A 26,802-nucleotide genomic window follows, 5' to 3' on the forward strand; every position below is an offset into this window, starting at 1 on the left:
GGGGCAGAAGTGATGTACATCATGTCTAGACCTAGCCAATAATAACTTTTTGCAGGTGATCCCCATCTTCATTTAAATAGAATTACAGACTAAAATAATATAATAGTCTATATGAAATAGTCAAGGTGTTTACAGTGTTTCTCATGCAAAAGCATCCCAACAGGGGTGCTACATGGAGTGAAGTAAAAAATAATCTTTAATCTTTAGCATTTAAATATGAATGACTCTATTGACTCATCATTGAAAACTGCAGCATCCTTGAAGCTACAAGAGTTTACTTCTTGGTTGGCGTTTGCTGATATATGCCTACCGATGTGTCTTTTTTTTTTTTAATATTCAGCAGCTGAAAAATCTTGAGCAATAACTACAATCCTACTGAGATAATACCTTTCTCCAAATATATGACCTCAATTGCAAAACTCACTGGGTCTCTCCAAAGTAATTTAAAAATCAATCTGATCTATGACAACTCAATAGAATTCCTGAAAAACTTAAATAGCACAATCAACTCCCTCTGGATTAAACATTTCAGTAGCAAAAGTTGTGTATAAGAAGGAGCTGCATAGGAAACTTAGGAAATGGACTAAAGGGAAAAAAAAACTAAAGAAAAACGGAGTTGCTTCTTTATTTTAGTGGCTTGAGGTTATTATCATTTCTTCATTCAAGAAACATTTATTGAGAAGATACAATGTGCCAGGCTCTGTGATAAGCAATATGACGGATATTAAATCAGCTCCCAATTTCCAGGATGTGTAAAAGATAAAAACATGAAGTAATTAATTATTTTCCTTCAGTATCCTGAAGTCTAAAATATTTGTGCATGACATCATAGAAAAATAAAGCAAACTCCAAGCTCACTGCTAATAAAGCATCTTTTGGAAATGTCAATACATTGTGGATAGGATTAGATGTTATATGAAGGAGAGAATAATAGGTCAGCTAGGAAAAGATTCAACAATACAAGAACAGAATGAATATATATATAATTTATAAGGTAAATTATACATACCTTAATTTTGTCAATTTCAGATAACAGTATGTCTTAGCTCAGGTCCCCTAGAAAGCAGAACTTAAGGCATATAAAGGGCTGATAATTTATTTACAAGGTAGAAGCCCTTTATTTAGGAGGAGCAGTGAGGAGAAGAAAACAGGGCAAGGAGAGCAAAGAAATGCACAAAGCAGTGCAGTGTAATGCATAATTACATTAGCTTCACGAAAAGCCATGAAGAGCCCTAGCAGATCTTTCAGCAAAGGATATTTCTTTGGAAGGTTTGCAAAGAGCAACTATACCATGGAGCAGTTCATGGAGAGGACAAAGAAAAGTTATAGTGTCTACCTGGTACTGTACCCCTATCTCCCATCTCACTCCCATGCAGAGCTCATTCCTCCATACCTCTGTGTTATGTCATCCAGCTCCCCAATGGCTGCTTCAGAGCCAGATCCCAAATGTATCATTTCATCTAAACCTGGGAAGTCAGAGGTGTCTCAGGGTACATAGGATTGGCAGGAAAGATTTATAGGCATGTAAGCCTGGCGGTCCAACCTTTTAGGGTTGTTGTGAGGATTTGAGGCATGTATAAAGTGCCTGTCATAATAAGTGTGCAAAAAATGATAGATTTCCAACCTGGGAAAGGTAGGGGAGTGGGAGTAATGTCGCTGGCAACAAGTCTCTGGCAGGATCGTCACTGAGCTCCCAGCTTCTCCAAGTACTTCCTACTATACCAAGAAGTGTCCCACAGTAGCACTATGATTCTGTCAATGTTGTTAGCGTCTCCTGTCTTAGCATGTGTCAAGTCTTTCCCCATTCAACCCTGTCTTACCATTCTGTTCTTTTTTTCTGATCAGTTATTCTTTATTAAAATTAAAAATTTCTCTCTGGGAACTGTAAAGAGAATGAGAAGACAAGCCACAGACTGGAAGAAGATATTTGGAAAACACATATCTGATAAAAAATACTTGTAAGCAAAATATACCAAGAAAACCTCTTAAAGCTCAACAATAGGAAAACAGACAACTCAAGTAAAAAGTGGGGAAAATATTTAAACAGACACCTTCTCCAAAATATATACAGACAGTAGGTAAGCATATGAAAAGCTGTCCAATGTTGTACGCCATTATTACCATCCTGTTCTGTCTCACTAAGTCTTTAATCAGTTTGGTAAACAACCATTCTAGTTGTGATGACGCCCTAGGTACAATCACTTCTGAGATAGCCTCATAAAAAGCTCAGCTCTGCTGAACATTTGGAATGGGGCCGGCAGGAGGGCTCAGCAGTGGCATGACCCTAGAGTCTTAACAACCTGGGGTAAGATAACTATACAACAAGCCACTTTCTATTCCTGGATAGCTCCAAGTGCTCTACACTGATACAGGCACAGAATCATGCATCAGGCCACAGTAAAGGAGATGTCAGCATCTCAACCCAAGATGGAGACAGGATACCTCTTAAGGCAGCTCTCATGTTTCTTCGAAGCCAAAATTGCCTACCTGAGCTGCTTACTCCACAGCTGTCTTATTAGGGTGCCAATTCTCTAAGACTTAGTCCACAGAGGGATGAGGCCATTTTGTTTCCTACTTCCTCCAAAAGACCATGCAAGATATTTGGAAACTGCCTCTCCACCTTCCCCAATCAGAAGAGCAGCACAAGATTTGGAAAAACACAGGGAGTAATAAAATGTTCACCAGTCACAGGTTGGAAGGCTCTCCTGCTTCTCTTCAGCTCACACCCCACTTGACTTCTCTGTCAGTGCCCAGCTACATCCCCTTCCTCTCCGAGGAAGATATGACCCCAATTCGAATTAGGAAAAACTTTAAAATCAAGGATCAAATTACTGCTCATCATTTATTACTTGGGCTTGAGCTGTGAACAGATCTAACAGAAAAGGGTGCATTTTTTTTTTTGGTCTGTGAATCCAGTCAGACATACCTACAAATAGATCAAATAAACTATTATTATTTAACTGATAATTGTTTCTTATTATCTGAGTCTTCATCCTAAAATGGCTATTCTCAATTTCACTGGTTAATTTAATATTACTTCTATTTATAAATAGTTCTTCATAAACTAGAAGGATTGAGTTCTATACTCTAACTATTAATTTGAGTATCCTGATGTTCAGTTATTTGGGCCATAGGTGGCCAGAGTTGTAAGACTTATATTTCAAAATATCTGGTACCGTCTTCCACCAGGTAGGAGCAATATTGGCATTGAGACATTACCTTGAAACCTCAGAGTGGCATAGTAATGGGGCAGGGTGGGCGTACAGATTGCAGAAAAGAAGAGGAATGAGTGAATATATAGATGATGCAACAGAATAGGAAGGAAAAAATATCTCTTCTTCTTGTGCTTATTTACTGCTCTCAGCAAACACCTCAGACATGCAAAAGTTAAAGGGGATGCAGCTGGGGATTTGGACAGAGCAGCCAGAATGAACTCAGCTCCCTCTACATAGAGGGCTTCCCCACTACATTCATGTGAAAACCTGCTTTGCCAGGGGGGGAAATAAAACAGGTAGAATTTTTTTAAAAACTGGGATTTTATTTTTTCACCAAAATTTTGATGAACTGAGTCTTTTCTCTGTGCCAGGGACTATTCAAGACAGAGGATAAAATGATAAACAAAATAATGGTCCTTACCTTCCTGGAACTTACAATCTTGTGGGAGAAACAAAAACAATCAAATACATACATAAATAAATGAAAACTAGAGTAAGTGCAATGTAGAAAAGGTACAATATAGCACAACTGGGGAACATGACCATTTGTGGGATATCAGGAAAGTCCTCCCTGCTCCCAGATGAGAGCCAAAGAATGAATAACAATTTTCAAGGTGAAGGATGGCAGGATGCGGAGAGTGAATACAGAGGAATTATATTCCAGGCAGGGGGAACAGCATATGCAAAAGTTCTGAGGGAGGAAGGAACATGGTTTGTTTGAGGATCTAAAAGAATGTCAGTGGCCTAAGAGTAAGTAAGAGAAGAGCATGTGGTAAAGCCGCAGGAGGAGCCACATATTTTGGCCTTTATGATAAAAGAATGTAAAGCCATTAAAAGGGTTTAGTATTTATCCTTTACTCTAACTAAAAACCACTGAGCAACAAACACTTCACCTTCTCCAATGCTGAATACAAAAGAATCAACATCCACAAAACCTCTAAAATAAAACACAGGAGCCCCAAGCCAGGAGGTAGAAGGGATCATAGCTCTGAAGGAAGCCTGATGATATGGTTTTGTGCCCACAAAATATTTGTTTCTCCAGTATGTAGCAGGCCCTGGACTAGAAAAAATGAGTGAAGGAGAATTCAAGGATCTTTCAAGAATCTCAAAGCTTGGTGGTAAACACAGGTTCTTATTTGAAGAAAATATTGTAAGTGCTAAAATAGTGGTATGCACTCGATGCTATGAGAATATAGTCTCTTTCGCTTCCTCTTTTTCCTTCCTGAAGGAGAAGGATTGCACGCTTAGGAAGCTCTCATGCACTTCCCAATATTTCTAGGGACTCAACAAAGAATCTAGTGAATAAGCAATAGTGGAAGCATAATTTAATTTGAGTGGATTATCAATAATTTGCCAATTTTATAAAATGTATAGTTTTAAGATCAGCTGTATTATGAAACAAATCAGCATATTGGCATCCCTAAATGATCACTGAATCAGAGAACTAATTCTTCCCATGCTCAATGGAGTCCTGGTAGACTGAAAGCTAATGCAGCTTTCTAAGACAGCCAAATCAATCCCCAAAAATTATGGTTTGAGAACTGGAGGCTCCTGATCAATACTCATCAAGTGCTTAAAAAAAAACATAAGTACCAGAAGCCCAGTAGACTTGGGATATAAATAGTCCACAATGCTAACGAGTAGGAAGAGGATTAAGTACATTTTGAATACAATGGGATAACAGCGCAAAGAAGAAATCAGGCAGCCTTACCTTGGATAAGTTCTCATTTTTCATTATCTCTGAGCTGATAAAATGTTCCCTGAAAGGCCTTGTGGCTTATACTTGGTTGAAATATAAGGAGAGTGAAAAGGGGAATAAATATAAAATCAACTGGACTAGAAAAGAATAGAGAAGGAGGAATTTTGGCAGAAAGCAAATGGAAGAAAAATTTCTAAGAAAAATAATTTCACGATTCAGAAGGTAAGGGTAGCCCATAAGAAAACATGAAAGTTGAACATTGTTGCAGTATCTTTACCTTCCACCTCCTTCCCTCCCCACTGCACCCGCCCCCTGCCCACTATCCCTCCTGGCAACCCTCTAAATACTTCTGCCAATTAGGGCACACTGTTGAGATTAATTCATGACAGTTATAGATTCAAGATATTAAAGTTTATCACATTATGCAAATGATTACATAAGGATTTACCACTGTTTATTTTACCCACAAATAAAGCCATCATTAACAAAAGCAACACAAGTTAATCTCCACTATTCTGTTGATGATAGAAAGTTATTTCAAACAAGAAACATCTCAAATGACTAATTACATTTTGATTTTTAAATAAAAAATGTTATTTTTCAAATGACTCTTTCTGTAACTTAATGATCTGTTTCTTTTTATACATCTCTACTTCATGATAATGCACAGCTAAGCAATTCCTTTCAGCCCAAAATAAAACCATGTAATATGGTATTTCTTAGTCCCAAACCACGAAGGCTTAGAACTTTAAAGAGTAATGGAAAAAAATTCAAGAATGTTTTAAAATCTTTCCTTTTCCCAAAACTAAGTTGAAAAATAGCAATTTCTCTTCCAAACCCATCTGAAATTATTAATACTGAAGTTTACCAATAGTGAACTTGGAGCATATTCTTATGGGCCATTAACTTTATAATGTTCTAATAAATGCTTCCTTCAGTGTGATTTTCTCTACTGCTTTATATAGTTCAAATATTTGTTCAATAATTCTGGGGATCTTGCTATATCATTGTTTTTATTAGGGCAACATGATACAATCTATTTAAACACTGCCTTCTGTATTTTAAAGAAAAGCCTCTTATAAGGTGCAGTTTCAGCAATTTGTGTTGAATTATGAAGCTCATGTTGTAAGGAGATATCATCTGGAAAGTGCTGTAGAGAAGAGAAATGCAACATAGTATCTGAGTAATTTGGAAATTATTAAGGAAGAAGCAACCAAGAGAGTTCTGACAAGAGAGTTCACTGAGGCACCATTCATGGAGAAAGTGTAATTTGCATTAAATAGCATAGTCAAGGAAGTTTAACTCTTTGTACTCTCTAGCACTTAAGAAGTTATAGTTTTAAAACACTATGTGTCTTTGATGACCGCAACTGCAGCTTGAAACCTGGGGCATCTACAACCATCAATTTTGTTTGTTTATAAGTAGCTGTGATTTTAAATTGTTCCTAAACCAAAGTTTACAACTTGGCAATATTAGTTGTGGGGGAAAAAAGGCATCATTTTGGGGTATTCAATCATGTTTCACTCTATGGGAAAAGCCCATGACACTGATGTACGTAGAAGTTCTTAAATCATGTTCTGAGAGCTTCTCATATATTTTACAGCTGCCTGAACAAAGAAGCCATGTACTACCAGCCTATGCCACCTTACAGAGTGACTCCTCAACATCAGCCCACAGACATCTTATCACATGCTGTGACCAAAACATCTGTGAAAGAGCCCAAAGACTGAAGACTTACAGGACCATACGCACTGTTTAGAGAAAGGAGAGTCCTTAGATTGCATATAGCCCAGCTGCCATAATTTACAGTTAACAAAACTGAAATTCAGAAAAATTAAACAGCTTGCCTAAATTTCCAGAGCCTATAAATACCAGAGGTGAGCTAAGAATTCAGATTCATCTTATTCTTGGTTCAGCATTTGTACTTCTGTTTGATGCAGCCTCTCAATAAAAAAGATACATTTATTCATTCAACAGAAGCTGATTAAGAGGCACAGGCATATAACTTGAGAAAACCATAATTCAAAAAGAGTCATGTACCACAATGTTCATTATAGCTCTATTTACAATAGCCAGGACATGGAAGCAACCTAAGTGTCCATCAACAGATGAATGGATAAAGAAGATGTGGCATCTATATACAATGGAATATTACTCAGCCATAAAAAGAAATGAAATTGAGCTATTTGTAGTGAGGTGGATGGACCTAGAGTCTGTCATACAGAGTCAAGCAAGTCAGAAAGAGAAAAACAAACACCATATGTTAACACATATATATGGAATCTAAAAAAAAAAAAAAAGGTCATGAAGAACATAGGGGCAAAACGGGAATAAAGACGCAGACCTACTAGAGAATGGACTTGAGGACACGGGGAGTGGGAAGGGTAAGCTGGGACAAAGTGACAGAGTGGCATGGACGTATATACACTACCAAACATAAAATAGCTAACTAGTGGGAAGCAGCCACATAGCACAGGGAGATCAGCTCGGTGCTTTGTGACCACCTAGAGGGGTGGGATAGGGAGGGTGGGAGGGAGGGAGACACAAGAGGGAAGAGATATGGGGATATATGTATATGTATAACTGATTCACTTTGTTATAAAGCAGAAACTAACACACCACTGTAAAGCAATTGTACTCCAATAAAGATGTTTAAAAAAAAAAAAAGACGCACAGGGATTACAGCAGTGAATGAAAAAAAATATATGTAGTCCCTATTCTAATGGAGCTTACATTCAAGTGTGAGGGTAAAAAATACAAGAATTATATAAACAAAATTAATATATGGTATGTATCAGTGCTCTGGAGAAAAATAAAGTAGGGTAAAGGGATGAAGAATGAAGAAAGATATTATTTTATATCAAGTGGTCAGTAATGAGGTGAAATTTAGGCAGACATCTGAAGAAAGGAATGGAGGGAAGTCATGTAGTTACCCAGGGGTAAAGTATTCCAGGAAAAGAGAAGAGAAAGTGAAAACATCTTAGGACAGGAATATGCTATTGCATGCTCAAGAATCAGCAAAAAAAAAAAAAGAGAGGCTAGAGCAGAGTGAACAAAGGTGAATTGTGATAGAAGATATTGGAAACATAGTGTGGTGGCATAATATTTAGGCCTTTGGCTCTTTTTCAGAGAGAGGGAAGTCACTGAACGGTTTGAGTAGAAAAACATCATGATCTAACTTCCATGTTGAAGTGTCCCTCTGGCTACCGTGGGGAGAATAGGAAGCTATTAACGCTCAAGGCAAGAGATGATGGTGGCTTGAAATAGGGTAATAATGGGCAAGGTAATGAGAAATTGTTGGATATATTTTGAAAGGAGGGGGCAAGAGACTTTGCTGAGACTAAATGAAGGCTATGAGAAAAAAATAATCAGCTTTTTTTTTAAGTCTGAGCAATTGGAAAATGGAGTTGCTATTTATTAAAATGGAGAAGATAATAGGAGAAGCAGGCTTGGAGCAGAGCATGAAGAGTTCAGTATTGGACGTGGTAAATTTGAGATGTATAGTATTGGACTTCCATCAGTAGCTGGAGAAAACCTTTCTCTCTCTCTCTTGCCTCCAGGCCTTTGACCTAATGTTAGAATTCAACCCTCTCTCCACCATCACCATCATTAACAGTCTCCTAAAATATAGCCAGCTGAAATGTTAGCTCCAAAGGACCCCGTTCCTAACAAGGCAAAATAGGTTAACACTTTATATTTCCCTTCAAAGTATTTGTTGCATGTACAATTATTTGTTCAATACCTGTCTCTCTTACCTGCTAGACTGTAAGCTCCATGAGGATAGCTTTATATTCGTATCATCATTTCATTCTTAACTCTTACTACACAGTGGGCACTCAGTATGTATACACTGAGTTTAATTTAATACCTATTTTATCTTCAATATTTTTATCTAAAATTAAGGAAAGAATGAAATCATCTGAACATCTGATTATTGATACACTATTATTTTTAAACTTCCAAAACTTCACCTCCATTTACTAAGGAAAATGACAACTAAAATCTAGATTTTTCTAAAAACTGTTTTATCTTTAGCAATTTCTAATATACATCAGAAATGCTGCCTAAAGGAAAAAGTTATGTAAGGAACTTACAAGTTTGCTATATTTCTGAATAATGCAGGACAAAGCAAAATGATTTGTAAGTGACTGATGGTGTACCTGAAGAAGGGAAAAAAAGAGAAGTAAATTTTTTCATTTGTCATATTCTACTCAAATTCTTACACAAAAACTCCTATTTCCACCTGGTGGTTTTTAACAGTGTAGAAGTGAGTGTTGCTATTTTCCATGTATACTAGTATTACTATACCTAAAATAAATCACTGACATGTACAATGATAAAACATATGTTTTTTATATAAGACATGGTGCCTGTCTGCATTAAGCTTACAATCTAGTACATAACGAAAGATTTAAAACAAGCACAAAAATCAACCCATAAAGTTGGCACCTCACTTCACTTTGTCCAAGCTTGTAGATTCAGTTTTCTGAAGATCTGAACCTAATTTTTAAGTATATTGCCATGGTCTACAGACATGTGGCACTGGTTTCAACAAGGAGGCCACAAGCTGTTTTCCTAAGAACACCAATATCCCCAAATGTGTTAATAGATGTCTCATTAAAAAAGAGTTTTCTGGTCAAAAAAAAAATTTTAAGACATATAAATACTTAATATACATTTCTCTTGGAGAATAAAGATGCATATTCACTTTTAAAGATTTTGAAGTTAAAACCTTTTAACTTTATTGAACCCACTGTTCCACAGATATAGTTAAAAATGAATCCATTTTATCACAAAATTAAGATCTCATATGACACTAGGGTGTATCCATAGGCTTTAAGAAATGCTGGCTTCAGCTATAGTCATGATTTGCAGAGTTTGACAAACAAACTCTTATTCGCATCTTTTCTTAAAATACATAAATAAATAAAAGGCAAAAATATAGCTCTTCATTGAATCAACTGAACCAAAACTTGAACAGTTGAATAAGATAAGAGAGGAAGTCCTGAAGGCTAGGACACTGAAGTGAGTAAGATATATTAGCCTAAGCTATTATCATTCACAGTTTAATTTATCCTGGAGTTTATTTCCAAATACAACTAAAATATATCTATGTCACCCTGAATTCTTCCCTTGAAGACATTCCAACATTGATCTGGTATGTACCCTTCCAGATAATTATTCTCAAATTTAGTGTTCATTGTAGTTACCTGGAGTGCTCATTCAAAATGCAATATCCTGGGATCCACACCAAAGTTACTGAATCAGAATTCTTGGGTGTAAGATTCAAGATTTTTCATTTTTAGCAAACATCCTAAGTGTCCATCAGCAGATGAATGGATAAAGAAGATGTGGTATATACACACACAATGGAATACTACTCAGCCATGAAAAATAATGAAAGTTTGCCATTTGCAACAACATGGAATAGGTGGGCGTTATGCTAAGTGAAATAAGTCAGACAGAGAAAGACAAAAACTGTATGATATCACTTATATGTGGAATCTGAAAAATAAAAAAATACTAGTAAATATAACAAAAAAGAAACAGGACTTCCCTGGTGGTGCAGTGGTTAAGAATCAGACAGAGAAAGACAAAAACTGTATGATATCACTTATCTGTGGAATCTGAAAAATAAAAAAAAAACTAGTAAATATAACAAAAAAGAAACAGGACTTCCCTGGTGGTGCAGTGGTTAAGAATCAGCCTGCCAATGCAGGGGACATGGGTTCGAGCCCTGCTCTGGCAAGGTCCCACATGCCGCAGAGCAACTAAGCCCGTGCGCCATAACTACTGACCCTGCTCTCTAGAGCCCATGAGCCACAACTACTGAGCCCGCGAGCCACAACTACTAAAGCCTGCACACCTAGAGCCTGTGTTCCGCAACAAGAGAAGCCACCTCAATGAGAAGCCCGCACACTGCAACGAAGAGTAGCCCCCACTTTCCGCAACTAGAGAAAGCCCACGCACAGCAACAAAGACCCAACACAGCCAAAAATAAATTAAAAAAAAAAAAAAAAAAAGAAACAGATTCACTAATATAGAGGACAGACTAGTGGTTACCAGTAGGGAGAAGGAAGGGGGGAGGGGCATATAGCGGTAGGGATAAAGAGGTACAAATTATTATGTATAAAATAAGCCACAAGGCTAACACAACATTGTTAATCGACTATACTCCAATATAAAATAAAAAGTTAAAAATTAAAATTAAATAATAAAATAAGCTACAAGGATATATTATACAAAACAGGGAATATAGCCAATATTTTATAACTATAAGTGGAGTATAACCTTTAAAAATTGTGAATCACTATACTGAACATGTGTAACTTACATAATATTATACATCAACCATATTTCAATTTTTAAAAAATATCAAACACCCTAGATAATTCAGGAAATTCTGTCTCTAGAACTTTAATCTCTTTGGGGCAAAAACGTTATTTCAGGTGCTTGCAGGTAACAGGAGACTTCTCTATCACAGCTCCAGATTGCCTAAATCCACCTGCTTATGCTGATTAAACTCAATAAAGGAGAAAGTCTAGATTAGCCATTCCAGATGTTTTACACTAGGAAGATATAATATTTCCTCTAATATTTTGGCTTCTTCTTACTCCATACAACCAAAGCAAAAGAGAAAAAGTACCACTCTGATGCTTTCTTTTAAACTATTAGCAAGAAATTACATGTCTTTTTTTGCCATCGGAAAAGAATATTTTTCCACTTTCCGAAAAGGAATTAAGTTTCCCCTCCACATGATATCCATTCAGCCTCTAGCTTTGATACTGATAGCTTAGGTTGCCTTTATCAACTAAATTTCCAACTAGTCTCTGTAAAAAACACTTGCTGGAACAGTATGAAACATGTCCAAGCAGGACATTCTGGGCCCCCATTCTCACTACACTGTTTCATTCTGCCATTTTACTTACTACTTTAACTCTGAATTTATTTTGTTTCTTCTGTCTGACCCTTCTGTTTATCCTCTAATTCCCCACCAGTGTGAACATTTAGTATAAGGTACACAAACTAATTAGTAGAATATGGAAAAACCATATTAGCCATAAAATGAACCTGGAAAAGTAGGTCATTCTGAAATAACTGAGAGAAATGGCTCTCAAGATTTGACTACGAAACAAGTACTAATTATTCTCCAATTCAGTTTATCCAGTAACACATTATTACTGGTAAGAATAATTCAAAGAACACAAACTTGACAACAGCTGAACTGCAAATGGTAAATATTAGATTGCAAAATTTGAACTTGGTAAATTGTGCTTGTTAGAAACAGTGGCCCCAAAGGAAAACTCACAACTGAAGACATAATTTCATTGGGGAAAAAACAAACCCTGATTTGCAATCAAAACTTCTTTGTAAAGATTAGGTGGAAGAGAAATGATTTTGATGAAAAAGCTTCAGGAGATAAAAATTTAAATTTAAAAAAATTAGAAGTCATTTAACTGCACTATAGAACAGATTGACTAAGATACTTTTTCAAAGAAAATTTTTCAGTATTGATTTAAATCTGAAGAAAAAAATTATAAATTATGATATAAAATCAACATATCTTTAGAATTAAAATCGGGAAGTCAAAATACTGACTGGGTTAAAATGTCAGGGTAAAAGTACCCTGCATCTACACACTGAACATCGTAATCAGTATTTTCTAGCACAAAATTTCACAAGATTTTAAAATAGAAACTTAAAATGATCTAATTGAGCATGCAGTTCCATATGGCAGAATGAATACATTGACCTTTTCTCCCTTTAAAGACCTGTTGAATGTGTGTGTGTGTGTGTGTGTGTGTGTGTGTGTGTGTGTGTGTGTGTGCGCAGAGAGAGAGAGAGGCAAGTGTATATGTATATATGGATAAGAAATGAAACTATATATATATATATATACATACATATATATGTGTGTAGAGAGAGAGGGAAATTTATATGTATACATGGATAAGAAATGAAACTGTAACAATGACATAAAATAAGAATGAGAAATGGGGTCTACATTTCCTTCATTGCTCTAAAACAAAAAGGAAACTTCCATACCAGGCAGTAAGTCAGATTAGATGTCCAGAGAACTCTCTCAATTTAGAACAGAAGAAAATGCTGGATAGAATTAATTTTCTTATATGTTTGTCTGAGTAAAGAAGAAAGTAAAGGGACTTTCCTGGTAGCGCAGTAGTTAAGAATCCACTTGCCAATGCAGGGGACACAGGTTCGATCCCCGGTCCGGGAAGATCCCACATGCCGCAGAGCAACTAAGCCCGTGCGCCACAACTACTGAGCCTGCACTCTAGAGCCTGCGAGCCACAACTACTGAGCCCATGCTCCAAAACTACTGAAGCACACGTGCTCTAGGGCCTGAGTGCCGCAACTACTGAGCCTGCACACTGCAATTAGTGAAGGCCAGGCGCCTAGAGCCTGTGCTCTAGAAGCCACCGCAATGAGAAGTCTGCGCACTGCAACGAAGAGTAGCCCCCGCTTGCTGCAAGTAGAGAACGCCCACGTGCAGCAAGGAAGACCCAACGCAGCCAAAAAATAAAAAAAGAAAGAAAATAAAGAAAATCCTCAGGGGTTAGAAATGAAGAGAAAGCAAAAATCCAGAGAGGTAAGCAGCTCTGAAGCTGGCATTTATCACAGAAGTAACCTACCAATCCATGGTGGCCTAGGGCTCAGGTTTTTACAGAAGACAAACCTGGGTCCTATACAAGGCGGAAAAGAAAAATTGGTCCCTGAAAAGATGACAGATTGGATTGAGACACTGGAACAAATACAGGACCCTCCAAAGGCAATGAAAAAAAAAAAAAAAGCTAATTCATAAAGGGAAATGGTAAGAAACCTGCATGCTTTGGTCTTAAATCTTGGAGGGATAGGAAAAAAAGAGAAGAAAAAAAAAAAAAAAAGAAGAAGAAGACATGTCCCTGGAGAATTCCTAAATGCAAGCCTACACTCATACTGGTTTGGGGCCAGAGTTTATACTACCTATACAGAGTCAAAACTAAAAATGTAGTTTAAAGTGGTTCCAGCTTTGTAGAGCCCCAGGAACTTGTCAGCAGCAAACACCAAAACCTCTTTGGAAGAATGTACCTGCAAACTAGGCCTCAAATAATCCCTCCAAGGAATATGAGCTAACAATTATTTAAAAATCACTAAAATCCTGAAGAAGCAAGTTACCATAAGCAAGAGTCAGCAAAAACAACAAACTACAAATAGATCCACAAACTCTACCGATATCAGGTTTATCATGTGCAAAATAAAAAATAATTAAAACAACAGAGGGGTAGAAAGCATAATGAAAAACGACAGCACTATCAAATGTGACCAGGCAGATTTTGCAAGGGAATCAAATAGAATATCTAGAAATATTAAATATATTCATTAATTAAAAAAATATAAGATTAAATGGCAGATTGGATATAGCTGCAGAAATAATTAGTAGCATAGACGATAGAACTGAAAAAATCAACTAGAATGAAACACAGAGTGGCAAGTATTAGAATGTACAAAGAGAGATTAAGAGACAAAAAGTATACATCAAATTGGAGTTCTCAACTCTACTTAATATTCTGTGATAACCTATGTGAGAAAACAATCTAAAAAAAAGAATGAATATATATATATGTATAACTGAATCACTTTGCTGTACACCTGAAACTAACACAACATTGTAAATCAACTATACTCCAATAATTTTTTTTAAATGAGACCAGAAACTCAAAAAAAAAAAAAAAAAATGGAATTCCCAGAGGAGAGAATAGCAAGTATAAGAAGGCACTGTTTGAAGAGTTAATGGCAGAGAACGTTTCCCATAAACGCATCTTAAATGAAAATTATATTTGAGGGTTCATTCTAGAAAAAAGAAGAGAATACAAAAGGGAATATGACATAAGACACAAGAAATAGTCACACCCAAGTATCACCAGAACAGAAAAGCAAAAGAAAAGATAAAAAGAATTTATCTTTCATAATAAATTTAAAGAGAACTCATTTGACCTTGACACTTGGAACAGCATTTATGTACAATTCTTTTGATCTTCAGCCTTGGAGGAGCCAATAAAGATAGTTTCCACAGTTACTTACGTTGGTTGTTTTCTTTGCTATCCACTTCAATGTAGTTACGTTACGCATTTGTAATAAGTTAGGTTAATTTACTAAGTACACCCCACTTTCAGAAAGTTCAAGTTAGGCCACTTTGCTTTTACCAAAGACCTACATTAGTACCTGTTTTTGCTAACCTAAAGAAATACAAACAGGATTCTTGTTTTTATGAAAAAATCTGTTACCATACTAATGTAGGTCTTTCGTAAAAGCAGCATGAACTTTCAGAAAATGGGGGATACTCTTTCCTTTATGCCATTTTGGCTTATGAAAGGTTTCATAGGAATGTTCTACTTTCCAAAAGCAGGGGAAACCTATATATTTGTATTTAAATTTAGGGTTTCATCTATATTCTCATTGGTTTTGTTTATTTTGAGGATAAGTGAGGGTATATGAAATGTTACTATGGTTCTAAGAGTCAGAGTTACACAAAAAGATGAACTCAGAGAAGTATATCATACCCCTGCTACCTGAATCCCATTCCCCACTTCTTTCTATCCCTTTCCCACTCACCCTCTGTAAATAACCAATCTCTTTAGTTTCTGATTAAGCCTACCTATATTTATTTTGCACTTATAGCAGATACCTATGTGTTTTCTTGGATCCCCTTCTTTCTTATATGAGGGATAGAATATCATAGATATCCTTTTGGCTTTTGCTTTTTTTTTAACTAAACAGCATGTCCTAGAACTCATACTTTATCAATTCATAGATATCTTCATTATTCTTTTTTTAACAGATGCATAGTATTCCATATGGAAGTACTATAGCTTATTTAATCACTCTCCTACCTATGGACATTGTAGTTGCTTTCAAAATTTTTCAATTACAAACCATGCTGCAATGAATTACCTTCTGCATAAACATTTTGGTTTTTTGGAGGTATACCTTTAGGATAGATTCCTACAAGGCAGACCGTTAAACTGAAAGACAAATGCATCTGTAATTTTGTTACGTATTGCCAAATTTCCCTCCAGAGGATGGTATCAATTTGCATCCCCACCAGCAACGTATGAAAGAGCCTGTTTCTGCACAGCTTTGCCAAAAGAATATGTTGTCTTATTTCTTCAATGTTTGTCAGTCTTAGGGGAGAAACAGTATTTCAGTGCTGTTTAAATTTGCATTTCTCTAAATATAAGCGAATTTGAGGATTTTTTTCATATATTTGAAGGCCATTTTTATATCTCTTTCTTACGAATTTTCTGTTCATATCTTTTTCCCATTTTTTATTGGGTTTTCAGTCATTTGTTCCTTGACTTTTGAGAATTCTTTATATATGAGGAACATTAGCCCTTTGTCTGTGGTACAGGTTGTGAATATTTTATCCCAGTGTGTCAGACGGCTTTTAACTTTGTTTATTATTAGTTGTCATATTTCACTTTTATGTAATCAATTTATAAATCTCCTTTTTATTGTTGCTAGAATTTGAGTTAAGGTAGAAAAACTTTCCCTATATAAGATGAAAAAGAAATTCATGTATATTTAATTTTTGTACTTATATGATTTCAATTTTTACATTTCCATTGGAATGTAAAAATGGATACATAATCCATTAGGAATTAATTATTTTGTATGGTGTGAAATACAGATATAATTTTGTCTTTTTCCAAATGGTCACACAATTGCCCTAGCACCATGCATATTAAATGTCCACCTCTACTGCAGCGATTACAGATGCTGCCTTTGTCATATAGTAAATTTCCATATGTATTGGGGGCTAATTCTGGAATTTCTATTCTATTCCACTTGTTTCTATTCATGCACCAGTGCAACACTATTTTAATTATAAATGTTTTAAAATACGTTTTAATGTCTGGTAAATTTAGTTTTCCCCTCACAGTTTTTCTTTTTCTGTGTTTACCCAACTATTCTTTCATGTCTGTTTTTCCATATGAATTTTAGGATCAACTTGTTTAATTACATAAAATATTAGCATTTTTATTGAGATTACACTTTTTATAAATTAATTTAGAGAAAACTGACATCTGTATAACTTTAAGTTACCCTATCCAAAAATAGGGTATGTCTTTTTTCCAGAAAAGATACTCAAATGGCCAACAGGTACACAAAAAGGTGCTCAGCATCACTAATCATCAGGGAAATGCAAATCAAAACCACAATGAGATATCACCTCACACCTGTAAAAATGGCCATCATCAAAAAGACAAGAAATAACAAGTACTGGTGAGGATGTAGAGAGAAGGGAACCCTTGGGCACTGTTGGTGGGAATGTAAATTGGTACAGCCACTATGAGAAACAGTGTAGAGTTTCCTCAAAAAGTTGAAAATAGGACTATATAATCCAGCAATCCCACTTCTAAGTAAATATCCAAAGGAAACGAAATCAGTATTTTGAAGAAATATCTGCACCCCCATATTCACTGCAGCCTTATTCACCACAGTCAAGACGTGGAAACAACCTAAGTGTTAACTGATCGATAAATAAAGAAGATGTGATATATATGATGGAATACTATTCAACCAAGAAAAAGAAAGAAAATCTGCCATTTGCAACAACATGGATGAACCCTGAGGGCATCGTGCTAAGTGAAATAAGTCAGACAGAAAAAGACAAATACTATACGATCTCACTTATATTTGAAGTCTATAAAAACGAAACTCATAGAAACAGAGAGTAGATTGGTAGCTGCCAGGGGTGGGTGGGGAGATGGGGAATGTGTTAATGTGGTCAAAGTGTTCAAACTTTCAGTTATAAGATTAATAAGTTCCAGAGATGAATTATACAGCAGGGTGACTATAGTTAACAGCACTGTACTGTATATTTGAAAGTTGCTAAGAGAGTAGATTTTAAAAGTTCTCAACACACACAGACACACACACAAAGTAACTGTACATGCGGTGATAGATATGTTAAATAACCTTACTGAGGTAACACTTTCACAATATATACATATATCAAACCATCACATTGTACACCTTAAACTTACACAATGTTATATGTCAATTATATCTCAACACACCTGGAAAAACAAAAAAGAATAGGAGATGTTTTTCCACTTGTTCAAATCGTCATTACTATCTTTCAAGAGTGTTTTAAAATTTTCCTCATATATGATTTTGCGCACTTCTTAAATTTATTCCTATGTATTAATCTTTGCTATTATAAATAATGTTTTCTCTACCACTATGTTCTCTGTTTATTGTTTGCGTATATGAAGCCTACTTAATTTTGTATATTAATTTTATAACCTATGCTTGACTGAACTATTTTGTTGTTGAGTTAGTTTTAACATTGATTCTCTGGGACATTGGTGGGGGCGGGTGGGGGGCGGTGAACTTGATACAAAATTATATCACCTGCAAATAGATAGTTTTGTTTCTTCTTTACTCATTCTTAAGCCTCTAATTGATTTACCTTGCCTAATTGCATTGACTGATAACCCTAATGAATGTTGAATAATAGTGGAGATAGTTGTTATCCTTGCCTTGTTCCTGATCTTAGTGAAAATGCCTCTAGTGTTTCTTTGTGTGTGTGTGTGAGGTAATAAAGATTTATTGATATTTTAAGCTGCTAAATATGGGAGTAACTTGTTATACAGCAATAGATAACTAATACAGTATGTATAGTATACTAGGATTGGGGTGAATGCATTAACTATCTCACCAGTGAAACTTAAGAAACTTGTATCAGGGAGGGTGGCTGAGGGACAGAGGGGTGGCGATGGGGACCTTTTTGTCCCTTTGGCATTTTGAACCATCTTTTCAAAAAGATCACCTGAATGGCAAATAAGTAAATAAAAACGTAGGCAGCCCTCAGAGAGTAGCAGCTGTGATTATTCATTCCATGGATATTTCTCAAGCTGCCAGAAGTCACCCTTGAGTATGTGTGGCTTAATCTACAACATGGGTTTATGAAGAATACAAGGGCTGGGGATTGAGAGTCACATAGGAGTGCCACCATGTACTAGCTGTGTGCCTTGAGGTAGGTTGCTTAACCTCTCTGATCTTCAGTTTATCTTAAAAATGGGGATCATCAATACAATGACAGGGGCCTAATGTTCAAAGACCAGGCATGGGGTAAACACTTAATAGATTTGGTTGTTATTGATAATAAGCTTCCAGGATCCTGCCCTGGGCCAGGAGACTGGAGAACCCACTGAGTCCCTTGCCCCCAGCTCTGGAGGCAGGCTAGGGTAGGTGGCCTACAGGGGACAGCCGAGCCAGCCTTCCAGGGTAGAAGCTGGGTGAGAGGATTATGAAGGCCAGGAGGGACGACAGGGTGAGAGAGACCCCACTCCAGGATCACCTGCCCACCTAGCCCCCCATCCTCCCTGTACGTGTTCTGGCCTTGCCCCAGGACTCACAGTTGGGAGGGACAGGGCAGAGGCCCACCAACCATAAGGCATCACTTGGAGGAGTGGGAGGGTCTAGGGGTGCAAGGAGGGGCTGAGGGGTCCTGAGGTGGGGGTGCCCTGGACTTCAGTCCACCCAGAGCTGGGCTCTCTCCCTGTCCTGTGCTGGGAAGGGCGTTTGGATGACTGGTACCCACATGCCACATGAATCTACAGGATGCCAGCACAGGCGGCGGGGAGGGGCCCTAGGGAATTCCCACGTGGGAAACCGGAGTATCAGCCTGGTCGAGCAGAAACGTGTTAGGAAGCTGGCTGAGGCTCTGTGTCACTGTGTGAGCCCGGCGAGTCCTGAGGCACAGCCACGCCACCTGCTGATGGGTACGTCCTCTGGGCCCAGTGGCATATGTGGGCTGCCTGGGATCAAGGCAGAGATGAGAGGAGGGGTCCCCATATCCGTCCTGACTCTGAGGATGACAGGAGGCTGAGCTCCTTTGAGGCAAGTGCCTGGGAGGCACTGCCTGCCCTGGCCCGGGGAGGGGGCGGGGCTTGATTGGGTTGCTTTGTTCATGACTCATGCTTTCTGGGACCAGCCCTGTTCCCCGGGAGGCACTTTCCAGGAGGGCTCCCTTTGGCCCCCTCTGCCCTGTGCAGATGTCCGAGGCTCAGCTGTGCCCGCCTGTCCAGACCAGGAAAAGGCTCGTCAGCGCCCCCCCGGGAGGGGAGCCTCACTGGGTTGGGGCACCTTTTTTCTGGATGGTGAACTGCCCAGTGCACTTTTGGCAACATGACCAATATAGCAACTTGTCCACAAGGAAACCTTTACCCGTGCCCTGCCTCCAGCCGGGGCTCCCAGTCCAGTGTGCTCTGTCTCGGGACCGCCGCCCTTGTAGCCTGGACTTGGCCTCTCCCCTCCTCTCAGCCTCCAGATCTGATCAGCGACTGTCCTCAGTGTGGGTTCCCTGGTGGCAGACCCCAGATGAGGGTCCAGCTGTGTTCCCAGGAAAGACATGGGTGGGGGAAAGCTCAGCAAGGGGGCGGACCCCGCGGGGGCCTCACGCAGGAGCAGTGAGGGCCACCCCGCGGGGGACCTGATCAGGCCAGCGAGGTGGAGATGTTTTACCCGCACGTCCCGTGACTGGTAAGGGCAAACTTCTTGCGGGCTGTATGCCCAGGCTGTTCGGCTCTCTTGGGTGCGCAGGCAAAGCTGGTGCTGGCAGTGAATGGTGTCTGACAGAAGGGCAGGTGCTGGCTGCTGCAGAGAAAGTTCCTTGAGAAGATGCAGGAGGCGGTGAAGGTGGGGGACATGGGCGGGGCACCCACAGCACCTGCCGCCACTGCTGAATGCTCCTGATTTGACTCCTGTTTCTGGAAAATGTTTGCTTCTCTCCATCCCCACAGCTACCTTCATCTCTCGTGGGGATGCCCAGGGGCCTCCTGACTGTCCACACAGAGCTGGTGGATAACCCCCTCCTCAGAGCTGGTGGATAACCCCCTCCTCTCAGGTGGCCCCCAGCCCTCGGAGGTTACAAACTCAGCTGCCTCTAGGTGCAGGGAAGTGACATAAATGAATGAACCAAGAGTGGCCTGTACCAGCTCACCGCCCTCCCCAGATACCCCGTTTGATGGAGACCAAGGATGAGAAATGCACCTCACGTCTCAGAAGACGATAAAACAAGTGCCATGATAGATTGGGGGTGGAGCCATGGGGAGCAGAGGGCCCAGGCTGCCCAAGGGGGGAGCCCCTGCTTGACTTCAACTAACCGGTCCCACAAGGCCGAGGGACCAGCATGTGTGAAGGAGGCAGGGGGGTCACAAGGATTGAGAGATGCAGACAGGGAAGGCAGGTGGGGTAGGAGCATGGAGAGGGGTGGGTGGGGAGCCCTATGCAGGGGTCCTCCACCTGGCCTTGCAGGCCCAGGCCTGGACCCCATCCTGACAACAGGCAAAGCAGGATGGCAAGTAGAACAGTGCAAGAGTGGGGTCCAGGAGACCAGGCTGTTGCCATGATCAGTCCAGGTGTGAGAAGGGGTGCCTGGACCAGGGTGGTGGCCACAGGGATGGAGACGGGTGGACACACATGGCCAGGAGGCCTTGCTGAAGGGCTGGGTGTGGGATGGGGAATAGCCACCGCTAGATCTCAGAGTCAGGACTGACCATCCCAGAAGGCCCCTTCCCTTTGCTTCCAGGAGCCCCCCGGGTGCTCAGGCAAGGAGGACTCCTGGTGGATCTGAGAGGCGTTCCAGCATCCCAAAGCTCCCTGGGGTGGGTGGGAGGGTGTCAGGCTTGGTCCAGTCTGAGGTCAGGCATGTCCCACACAGGCTCGAACACCTAGGAGGGCAGGCAGCCCACATGAAGAAGACGGCAGAAGGTAAGAGACAAGACCCCCACTCCAGTTCTGCCACAGAGCCAGCCTGGCGATGCCCACGCTCCTTCACAGCTGCCCCAGGAACTCCATGTTGCCCAAGCTCCCTCCAGAAAGACTTTCCAGATCCTTCCTTTGCATGGCCAGCTCCTAATGCAAACTCCAGAGCGGGTGCCTCCGCCTCTAGTGTTTCTTGATTTTGAAGGAATACTTGTTTTAGGGCAAAGGTAAATATTTTTTATCATCTTGAGAAAGTATCCCTCAATTCTTATTTCCTAGACTGTGTTTTATCATGCATTGAAGTGGAATTTTTTCCAAAGATTTAGTCAGTCTGAATGGCAATAATTATACAATTTTCCCTTGGATTTATTAATTTGGTATGTGATAATAGTGGATTTCCTTGCATTTGGAGAATAAATCCCATGTGGTTATGATGTATTATTTTCTTAACAAGATATTGGATTCTGTTTGTGAATATTTTGTTTAGAATTTTTGCATCAATATCCATGAGAGATATTAGATAATAGTTTTATTTGTTTGTCCTTATTTGGGTTAGATATCTATGTTAATTGTCTTCCTTTTCAATGCTCTGCAATAATTTATAAAGCATTAAAAATATCCGGCCTTGAAAGGTTTAGTAGAATTTCTTTGTGAAACTATCTGGGCCTCATATTTTGTTTTGTTTTATTTGTGATGTATTTCCTTAATAACTTTATCTCTTCTATAGAAATTGGACTTTTAAGCCTTTTTAACTCTAATAGGATTAGTTTCAATAATCTGTATTTCCCTAGAAAATTTTCCATTTCATTTAGGTAGGTTTTCAAAATTGTCTATAAACTTGACTTATAATTTTTTCCATTTATTCTGTTTCAGTAGTTACTTCCTGTTATAATTTCTTATTTTATATATCTGTATTTTCTCTTTTCTTTCTTGAGCAAGTTATCTAGTGGTTTATTTTGTTAATTTTTTAAAAGCAGGATATAGATTTTTTTTTTTTAAACATCTTTATTGAAGTATAATTGCCTTACAATGGTGTGTTAGCTTCTGCTTTATAACAAAGTTAATCAGTTATACATATACAATATGTTCCCATATCTCTTCCCTCTTGCATCTCCCTCCCTCCCACCCTCCCCATCCCACCCCTCTAGGTGGTCACAAAGCACCGAGCTGATCTCCCTGTGCTATGCGGCTGCTTCCCACTAGCTATCTATTTTACATTTGGTAGTGTATATATGTCCATGACACTCTCTCACCCTGTCACATCTCACCCCACCCCCTCCCCATATCCTCAAGTCCATTCTCTAGTAGGTCTGTGTCTTTATTCCGTCTTGCCACTAGGTTCTTCATGGCTTTTTTTTCCCTTAGATTCCGTATATATGTGTTAGCATACTGTATTTGTTTTTCTCTTTCTGACTTACTTCACTCTGTATGACAGACTCTAACTCCATCCACCTCATTACAAATACCTCCATTTCATTTCTTTTTATGGCTGAGTAATATTCCATTGTATATATGTGCCACATCTTCTTTATCCATTCATCTGTTGATGGACATTTAGGTTGCTTCCATGTCCTGGCTATTGTAAATAGAGCTGCAATGAACATTTTGGTACATGACTCTTTTTGACCTATGGTTTTCTCAGGGTATATGCCCAGTAGTGGGATTGCTGGATCGTATGGTAGTTCTATTTGTAGTTTTTTAAGGAACCTCCATACTGTTCTCCATAGTGGCTGTATCAATTTACATTCCCACCAACAGTGCAAGAGAGTTCCCTTTCCTCCACACCCTCTCCAGCATTTATTGTTTCTAGATTTTTTGATGATGGCCATTCTGACTGGTGTGAGATGATATCTCATTGTAGTTTTGATTTGCATTTCTCTAATGATTAATGATGTTGAGCATTCTTTCATGTGTCTGTTGGCCATCTGTATATCTTCTTTGGAGAAATGTCTATTTAGGTCTTCTGCCCATTTTTGGATTGGGTTGTTCGTTTTTTTGTTATTGAGCTGCATGAGCTGCTTGTAAATCTTGGAGATTAATCCTTTGTCAGTTGCTTCATTTGCAAATATTTTCTCCCATTCTGATGGTTGTCTTTTGGTCTTGTTTATGGTTTCCTTTGCTGTGCAAAAGCTTTTAAGTTTCATTAGGTCCCATTTGTTTATTTGTGTTCTTATTTCCATTTCTCTGGGAGCTGGGTCAAAAAGAATCTTGCTGTGATGTATGTCATAGAATGTTCTGCCTATGTTTTCCTCTAAGAGTTTGATAGTGTCTGGTCTTACACTTAGGTCTTTAATCCATTTTGAGTTTATTTTTGTGCATGGTGTCAGGGAGTGTTCTAATTTCATACTTTTACATGTATCTGTCCAATTTTCCCAGCACCACTTATTGAAGAGGCTGTCTTTTCTCCATTGTATATGCTTGCCTCCTTTATCAAAGATAAGGTGACCATATGTGCGTGGGTTTATCTCTGGGCTTTCTATCCTGTTCCATTGATCTATATTTCTGTTTTTGTGCCAGTACCAAACTGTCTTGATTACTGTAGCTTTGTAATATAGTCTGAAGTCAGGGAGCCTGATTCCCCCAGCTCCATTTTTCGTTCTCAAGATTGCTTTGGCTATTCGGGGTCTTTTGTGTTTCCATACAAATTGTGAAATTTTTTGTTCTAGTTCTGTGAAAAATGCCAGTGGTAGTTTGATAGGGATTGCATTGAATCTGTAGATTGCTTTGGGTAGTAGAGTCATTTTCACAATGTTGATTCTTCCAATCCAGGAACATGGTATATCTTTCCATCTATTTGTATCATCTTTAATTTCTTTCATCAGTGTCTTATAATTTTCTGCATACAGGTCTTTTGTCTCCTTAGGTAGGTTTATTCCTAGATATTTTATTCTTTTTGTTGCAATGGTAAACGGGAGTGTTTTCTTAATTTCACTTTCAGATTTTTCGTCATTAGTGTATAGAAATGCAAGAGATTTCTGTGCATTAATTTTGTATCCTGCTACTTTACCAAATTCATTGATTAGCTCTAGGAGTTTTCTGGTAGCATCTTTAGGATTCTCTATGTATAGTATCATGTCATCTGCAAACAGTGACAGCTTTACTTCTTCTTTTCCGATTTGGATTCCTTTTATTTCTTTGTCTTCTCTGATTGCTGTGGCTAACACTTCCAAAACTATGTTGAATAATAGTGGTGAGAGTGGGCAACCTTGTCTTGTTCCTGATCTTAGTGGAAATGGTTTCAATTTTTCACCATCAGGATATAGATTTAAATCATGCTTGATCCTTTAAACCAAGACTGTCTCTTTAAGATGAATCTGTTCCTCTGAATCATGTGGCTGGTCCTTTAAATGGGCTGTATTTTGAAATCCTTTTCCTGTAGTCCTGCTCTGATCAACCCAAGCACTTTTATAGTATTTTCAGATTTAGGATGGATTTAATCTTTCTAGTACTGTAGTTGCTACAACTCTATCTCAGGCTCCCTCTTCAGCATCTTCATTTGTCTTCTTAGTAATTTTTCTTGGTTGCCTTTCCTCCCAGCAAAGCTCTCTGGTGGGTGGCTAGAGGTGGGATTTTGTAGGACCCTGATGATATTACTTTTTTCAACCTTTCTTTTTACTCACAATGTTTAAATAATAGCATTTATGTAACAGAAAACTAAATAATATATAATCCCCAAAACACCTATTTTTATATTTTTATGTTGAAATAATAACACATTTGCAATGTGTCTAATGTATAATAAAGTCATAACATTTAATATGTATATGTAACATGTGGTAAAGTAATAGCATACATGCATAAATATGTAATATGTAAGAATATGGATAACATTTTTATGTTAAAGTAATAACTCATATGTGTATAATACAGCTGTGTCCTCAGTTGGCTCTCTAAAAAGTTGGTCTCCCTAACTTACATGCTACTTCATAATATGAACTTTTCAATTACTATTCTCTACCTTTCTATGTCAATAAATTTTCATTTCCTTTGATACAGTCTATATTCACATTGCCCCGCTTGTCCAAAAAGTATTCTTTAAACCGCTTTGTCCAAACCAGTACAGAACCCAGGTTCACATATTGCATTTGGTTTTAATGTCTGTTAACCATTCTTTTAATCCAGCACAACTCTGTTCCCCTTCATTTTTTCATAGGAGAAGGGCTTGCTGAAGAGACCAAACTAGTAGTCCTGCTGCATGTCTTACTGTCTGGATTTGTCTGACTGCTACTATGGGATGGCAATGAGATAATTTCTTCTCTTTCTTATATTTCCTGTCTATCTCTCTCTCCCTAAACTAGATGGCAAACTTCTAATGGTCCAGGACTGTGACCTCTTCATTTTTGTATTCCCCAAAACAACAGCATGTCTGGCCCAGACCACGGTCAATTTTTGTTTTTGTTTTTGTTTTAAATAAAATATGTGTTGGATTGACTCATGAAAGGTCAGTTTTTCCTAAAGGTTAATAGCAAAACCTGGCATTTGTTTCAGATTGCTGTGGCCTAAAAAGTTCTCATTCTCTCTCTCTCTCACACACACACACACTCACACACACACGAACTAGAAAATAACATTTGAAACTACAAAAACATAATGATGGTATATAGTTTTTGAGGTAGATGGGAACCTGGTAGAGCAGCTAGGAAAATCTGAAGTAGAATGATAAAGGCAGTGATTACACAGTGTAAATATTGCTATTATGAGAACAAGAGGTAGTATTTCCACAGCAAATGGGCTTTGAGCATAAATGTTTCCAGAAATCACACATCATTTTGACAGAGAAATTTAAGATACAGATGTAGAATATACCACTTATTCGAAAAAGCTGTTGTGAAGGGAGTAAAATAATAATAATAGCAGAACCCTATGTTTACAAATAAAGCATGCACAGAAGCACTCAAAATAAGTGTCATAAAACCTGATTCCAGCTCTCCCACTGTTGTGTGTTATTTTCAATAAAGCATTTACTTCTCTGTGCCTCTGTCCTCCATCTATAAAGTATAGATAACACTTTTATTGTCTTAAGTAGAACTGTCGGCTTCCTTAATCTGATCAAGCCTCATCTTTCAAGGAAGACAATAAAAGGAAGGAATTCTTGTGGGATATCCTTGTCTTAGG

At 38.4% G+C, this 26,802-nt stretch overlaps 1 protein-coding gene and 1 long non-coding RNA gene across 4 annotated transcripts in view; one reads left to right on the forward strand and one right to left on the reverse strand.

Moving 5' to 3' along the window:
- Window positions 1–26,802, reverse strand: part of DLG2 (discs large MAGUK scaffold protein 2) — a 2,068,078-nt gene that overhangs the window by 1,818,496 nt on the left and 222,780 nt on the right. The gene's annotated exons all lie outside the window — the stretch shown is intronic.
- On the forward strand, window positions 21,633–26,089 carry LOC309605702. The gene is made up of 2 exons (XR_014231511.1): window positions 21,633–21,914; window positions 25,841–26,089. It is a non-coding gene; the product is annotated as an uncharacterized lncRNA (long non-coding RNA).

The sequence above is a fragment of the Balaenoptera borealis genome (assembly GCF_965194805.1).
Source record: "Balaenoptera borealis genome assembly, chromosome: 11".
NCBI classification, from domain to species: Eukaryota; Metazoa; Chordata; class Mammalia; order Artiodactyla; family Balaenopteridae; genus Balaenoptera; species Balaenoptera borealis.